Genomic DNA, 7,057 nt, shown 5'->3' with positions numbered 1-7,057 from the left:
ACAGAATAACTTTAAAATAAACATTTTAAATAAAAGTAATTTCGTAAATTAATTAATTATTATTGTTTTCGTTGTTTGTACCAAAATTAAAATTAAAATTTATTTAATAACAAATATAAAAATTTTATGTATTTATTAAATTTTAAATAATTTTTAAATATTTAAATTGCAACTAATTTGCTTCTTTTTAGAAAATAAATAATTTTACAATGGAGAGTAATAAACCCAAAATTAATTCCACGACCCTTCATGATTTAAAAAGAAGATTAAATGTTAAAGTAAAAAGCATTCGCCGGTTAGAGGAACGTTTGGCTAACCGAGCTAAAGTGAGCTAAAGTGCAGGCTTCAGGTTTTAGATGAGGCAATTGCTACAGCATATGAGTTGCAAGACCAGATCGAGCAAATAGATGAATTGGATGATTTCGGAGCCGAGTTGGAAGAATTAGGAATAACTACCAAGGCAAGGATTATGTGCTTATGTAATGCCTTTAATTCAGCTGAAGACTCCGTCCAGCTACTGCAATTTCTGCAGCCCCAACTCGAACTGGAGAAAAGACCCGTCTTAGTCCTTGAAATTGTGCAAGCTCAACACCGTTACTTATGGCACTGCACCAACCCCATTCCTGGCCATAAGGTGTTTGAAGAGGTTGAGTGAATCCGCGAAAAATACATTCCCTCGAGCTGCTAAAGATATTGGGTCTGACTTTTACGTCGACGACATGTTAACGGGTGCTGGTTGCGTGGAGGAGCTAAGTCTGAAGTATCTCAGGTTCTTCAAAACGCTGGGTTTGAATTGAGTAAGTGGTTTTCAAACTCGCCTGAAGTTACTGCATCCGAGATCACGGTTAAGCCAATAACACTTTCGGACTCAGAGCTAACTAAGGCATTTGGAATCGTTTGGGTTCCTAAAGATGACGGGTTTAAATTCGAAATTGATAGGTCAGTCATGGGTCAAAGGGCGACTAAGCGGAATATTCTTTCGGTGACATCAAAGCTTTTCGACCCCCTTGGCTTATTAAGCCCGATCCTTATTAAAGGAAAGATCCTGTTGCAGGAACTTTGGTTTAATAAGCAAGATTGCGATGAGTCGATTCCACTGCATTTGAAATCAGCGTGGAACAAAATTCAGCTCGCCTTGTCACAGTTAGAAGATATTTCAATACCGAGATTTGTGATGAGTGAGCCAATGTTACCAATTGAAATTCATGCCTTCTCTGACGCATCGATGAGAGCCTATGGAGCCTGCGTCTATATCCGTTGCAAATGTGCAGAAGGTAGTAAAGTCTCATTGTTCACTGCAAACTCGAAAGTAGCGCCGCTCAAGACAAAGACGCTCCCCCGTCTTGAGTTATGTGCCGCTCACCTTCTCGCAGACCTCTCGCAAAATCAAGCCTCTTATTAAAGTACCGATCGAACGAAGTATATATTGGTCAGATTCAGAAGTTTGTGTTCATTGGATTCGTTCCCATCCATCGTCGTTGTCAACGTTCGTATCAAATAGAGTTGCTGAGATTCAAGAGTGGTCAGAGGATATCACGTGGCAGCATGTACCAACTAAACAGAACCCGGCAGATATTGTGTCAAGAGGTGGAGACGTAAAGGAATCGATAGAATCAATCTGGTTCACAGGTCCATCGTTTTTTATGGAGCCGGAAGATAAGTGGCCAACGAGCCCTCGGTTTGATCCGTCACCAGAGATTTTGCAGATGGAAGCAAAGAAGAGTGCGGTCGGACTGACTGCAATGGTCTCTACCTCATATTTGTTGGAAGTGATAGAAGGATTTTCCTCTCACTAAAACCTGCTGCGAGTGTTCGTTTACATGGCTTCCGCTTTATAAAGAAGTGTAAAATATTAGTAGTTACTTCTGATAATGTACCTTCACCTGTCGAATATCAAGACGCGTTTAATAAAATTGTCCAGATAGTCCAAGAGCACGAGTATCAAGAGGAAATTAAAAATATTCGAAAAAATCTTGTTGTTAGCCCAAGCCTACAGAAGCTAAGTCCGTTTGTCCATGAAACCTCTCAGGCCGGGGTTACCTTTTCGTTGTTACGGGTCTGGGGGCGACTAGCGAATGCTCCTATTTCGTACGATGCCAAGTTTCCAGTAGTGTTGACGAAGCGCTCTCAATTTGTTCAGAGCTACGTCAGATACTTGCACGATTTGAATTTTCATGTGGGTCCACGAGGTGAGTCTCTTGTGACAGCGCTTTTGGATCTTGTGACAGCCCCTGACAGGAAGGGTCAGGGACGCCGACGTCAGGACTAGTGCAGGAGCGGTCTTCAGGAGAGCAGTCCACAAGCTGGCGAGGTTGCCAGTGGTTGAAGCCTGATGACGGCCTTCAACGGGGCTGGTGTAGAATTAATATAGAAGATTTTGTAGAAGTTTTGAATTGTATTGAAGTCTAGTATAAGTTAGCATAGGGAGGAGCGGGTGTGCAAGAAAAGCTAACTTGCGCTCTCCCGTGAATTCACCCCGCTTCGCCGCAATAGATATGCTAGGCTTAAGTTCTTTTGGTAAAAATATAATCGAATTTATAAAGAGGAAGCGAATGCAGGTAATTTTCGTAGTTGCACTATTTAAATTTTTACAGCCACCTTTTTCTTTCGGTCTTTCGTGACGAGATAAAATAATCTCAGTGAACACCACCTATAATAAATACCGCGACAACCTTTAAGGTAAAGGTTATGGAGCAGGTGAAATTGTGCGTGGTGCGTGATTTTTTGCTGTTGGCCTGTGTAATAGAAAATATAAATATGCTCATGATGGCATAAAAAAATGGCATAAAATACAACTGGTACAAATACCAGTTGTAATAAGTTGAAAGTTGTAATAAGGATTTAAGTTTTTTTTTTTTTTTTTTCATACTTTTATCTTTTATTTTTTGGATCTTCTCTTATTTAGAGACTAGCAACAATTTTAAAAATCTTAATCTAATACATAATTAGTTTATCTTTGTAAACATCTATACTATGGGGCCTCCGATTTCATCGGGCTGGAAGGTCATTTCTTCTTAATCGGGATTGTTGACTAACTTGGTTTAGCGATCTGGCTAGAGGATTTTGGTGCGTGGAGAGTTTCCTTTTGTATTTTTCCTGGAGTTGAGAAATTTCGACTTTGACGAGAGGTATACCTAGGTCTCTATGGATATCTTCATTGGAATGGAATATACCATGGAGCTCCAGTGATGGTTCTGAGCACTTTGGACTGTGCCCTTTGGATAAAGTCTATATTGCTACTGCTTGCATTGCCCCAAAGTTCGGAGCCATACTTCCAGATAGGCTTTATGACTGAATTGTAGAGTAGTACTTTATATTCCATTTGAAGTGGGGAACGAGGATTGATCATCATGTCTTCCAGGTGGTTGACTGCATCTTGAATGTCCTTGCTACAGTTAATCGACGGTCTTATGTTTATGTGAGAGCTTATGTACTTTTTGTACCTAAGCCAGTTTGTCCTTTTTGATGTGAGATAATTTTGATTATTTTGTAATTCGGCATGTTTTAATAGGTGAAGAAGGACAACTGAATGGTCAGACGATAGGTCATCCAAAGGTTCGGCTCGAATGATGCTTCGTGGAATTTTTCTAGTGATCGCAAAGTCACTTAGGTCTGGCTTCTTCCGTGGGTCCGCTGGCCAGTATGTAGGCTTTCCCGGTAATAGAAAGTCTAGTTTATTTCCTGGCTGTATCAAAGCGTTGTATAGTTGTCTACCCTTTGGGTTGGTTAGGCGAGAACCTCAGTGAGGGTGCTTGGCATTGTAGTCGCCTCCTGCTATAAAGCAATCGCCTAGTGTGTCAAAGAATTGCATAAACTCCATATCAGATATGCAGAAACGTGGTGGGCAGTATATTGCAGCTAGGTTTAGATGACCTCCCATGGTCTGAATTCGTATTGAAGTTGACTGCAAGGAATTTGTAGCAACTCGTTGGAGGGAATGGTGTTTTATGCGCTGCTTTATGAGGATCCCAGTTCCTCCATGAGCCTTCCCATCTCGATGATTTGTTGCATGATATATATATCCCGTTAGATAGAAGTTGTTTTTGTTGGTGGGTTTCGGAGAGGAGCATAATATCGATATTATTATTATCAAGAAATGTCTTAAGTTCATTATTGCGCTTTGAAGTGCCGTTAGCATTCCATAGACAGATTCTCAAATAAGCCATCTAATTGGATTTTTGTTTGACTAAAAGCTCCATTAGTCGATTTTGGTTTCGCATGAGCTCCTGCATATTATTTTGCATTGTGACCATTAGACTTATAAGTGTGGACAACATTCCTTCGATACCCTTTATTTCGGGGTAGGCAACCCTTTCCCTCGTAGTACCCGTAGGCGGAGGTGGATATCCTACAGTTTCAGTTTCCAGTGGTGCTGAACCTACGCTATTTAATAGTCCTGGCCATCGTAGAGCGCTGGAGAAAGAAACTCCAGGTGTAGTCAAAGACGCCGTGGTGGTTTGGTGGTTAGTGTGAGTGGCAAACGGGAGTTGTTGTAAGGGTTTTTTTGTATTCATACGATTTTTTAGCTCTTTATAAACTGGACATCCCCTGTAATTGGCAGTATGATTTCCACCGCAGTTGCCACATTTCTTAGAGTTATGGTCAGTTTTATTTATGGCACAGAAGGCAGTGTTATGGAGGCAGTGCTATGAAGGATTTAAGTAATGAAAAAATTGTTACAGAGACTGTTGAAAGAGACAGTAATGAAAAAGACACTGCTGTAAGAGACAGTAATGAAGTCATGTAAAAAGAAACTGTTGAAAGAGACAGTAATGAAAAAGACACTGTTGAAAAAGACAGTAATGAAATCATGTAAAGAGAAACTGTTCCAAGAGACAGTACAGGTGCCTTAAGGGCTAATAATGAAATTTGTAATATTAATGTAAGCACAAGTGCAAAACAATTATTTTGTTTATGGCGTGTGGCGAATTAGATAATATAATGTAAAAGCTGAATGGAAAATGATAATGTAAAAATGAGCTATGTCAAAGAAAAGAATTTGTATTAGTTTAGAAAGAAAACACAGAAATATGAAGATTTAATTTGTAATGAAAATTATAACGTGATAAGAGTTTTGGGACTTGTGCCAGCATCAAATATCATAATTATTACTAATTAATTCTCTCAATGTAACTAGCCGCAGCGGTCCACTAATTGCCCGTTATCAGCTTTTCCATATTCTTTAATTAGCCAAAATTCGCATGCGCTTTGTGTTCTTTTGTAGCGCATGCACTTTGGTGGAGCTTCTGCGTAAGCTCTTGGGTCTTTAAGCACTTGTATATTCGGCCGCTGAATACGGTGGATCGGCCGCCGCATTTGTTTTGGGGTTAAATTGACCCATAATAAATTGAAATATAATTTGAACCTCGTCTAATTATTTCGGCCGCTATCAAAATGTTGATAGCTCAACAATGAGAAGTGAGAAGTTATATTTGAATATACTGTTATAAGTTGATTGAATGGTAACAATGCACTTGTGGAAAAATTGCACGAGGTCGTGTAATGGTCAGGATGGCCGTGTCGGCGCACACTAAGAGTGTGTGGAAGTTTTTATGAGTGTGTGGGTATGCGAATGTCACCATTATAGGAATAGTCCACAGTCACTAAGTTCCATTTTTTTTTTTTTTTGGATTGCGCCGTTGAGGTGTAAATCTATCCTAGATACTATTGGCCCGTACCAGTAGTACGCACGATTCACCGGCGTGTCTAGCCCCCGCACACACCACAGACCCCGCGGAACCACTGTAAGGTATTACTTCGCGGGGAAGGGTTGCCTAACCTAGGCATTCTCCCTTAAGCGACGTTCATTTTCTAGCCTTCTTAAGTCGCCCTGTGTATAAGCTATAACCTGGCTAACCCGGTTCCCATACTCCTCTAATTTGCACATATATTTTATTAGGTGCTCTGGAGCTGTTAGAGCTCCTGCTCTTGCACGGTACCTTCTACAATTATAGAGGATGTGCTCTGTGTCCTCGTCTGCTCCTGGGCAGTTAGGGCATTCTGGGCTTTCCTCGTGTCCGATCCTGTGGAGGTACTTCCTTCCCCCGTGGCCTGAAAGAAACTGGGTAAGTTGGTAACTCACCTGGCCCTTGCCTCTTTCGACCCACTCTTGTAGGTTGGGGATTAACCTATGCGTTCATCTGCCTTTAGTCGCTGAATCCCACCTATCGTGCCAAATGGATAATGCCCATTGACGGGCGGACCTCTTAGTGGCCTTCCGGGGTACCATACTTCCCTCTTGTTGAATGGATTTGTAGATCTCCTACGCTTCGGTGGCCAGAATGTCTATGGGAATCATTCCTGCCAAGACGAGAGCTGCGTTCTCCGAGATCGTCTTGAAGCCCGATATGACTCGTAGCGCTGTGAGCCGGTACGATGCGCCTAGCTTCCGCTTAAGTCCTTGGTTTCCTCTGATGCTGCCCATATCGGCGCTGCATACAGTAGGACCGACGTGACGACACTGGCCAGAAGGCGTCTCCTGCCTTATTTTGGGCCTCCAGAGTTTGGCAGCATTTGAGAGAGAGCTCCTTGGATTCCAGCGGATTTTTTGGTCACGTACTCCGGGGTTCCTGCCAAGTTGAGGGCGTTCCGGATGTCTAATGTTACCATGGCGCAGTACTCCTTATCGCCTCATCTCCACCTAGATTCTGCGATGGCAGCTCCTGCCATGTCGGTCACCGCCTTCCGGAATCCATATTGGTTCTCTGAGAGCGCTCCTTTCTCCTCAATGGATTTCGAGATGCGAGTAGCAATGGTCATCTCGAGGACTTTCCCTACCATGTCCAAGAGATATATGGGCCTGTATCCTGATGGGTCGTCAGTCGGCTTGTTCCATTTCGGCAGCAAAATAAGATTTTGCATCTTCCAGTTTTTTGGAAAGGTGCCTCGCTGGAGCCACTTGTGCTTCGTATTTAAGAGGGCGCTCCTAAATATCGGACACTTTCCACTTCCAGCCACGTGTCCCGCGTCCTTCCCAGCGTTGATGCAGAACGCCCATTTGGGTTCCTCCGCGCAGTTTTTGGCCTTATGCCCGTCCTTGCCGCATATCCGGCACATG

Source organism: Drosophila ananassae (genome assembly GCF_017639315.1).
Source record: "Drosophila ananassae strain 14024-0371.13 chromosome 4 unlocalized genomic scaffold, ASM1763931v2 tig00000071, whole genome shotgun sequence".
Taxonomy (NCBI): Eukaryota; Metazoa; Arthropoda; class Insecta; order Diptera; family Drosophilidae; genus Drosophila; species Drosophila ananassae.
The sequence above is the reverse complement of the archived record's forward strand: the minus strand, read 5'-3'. Positions refer to the sequence as shown.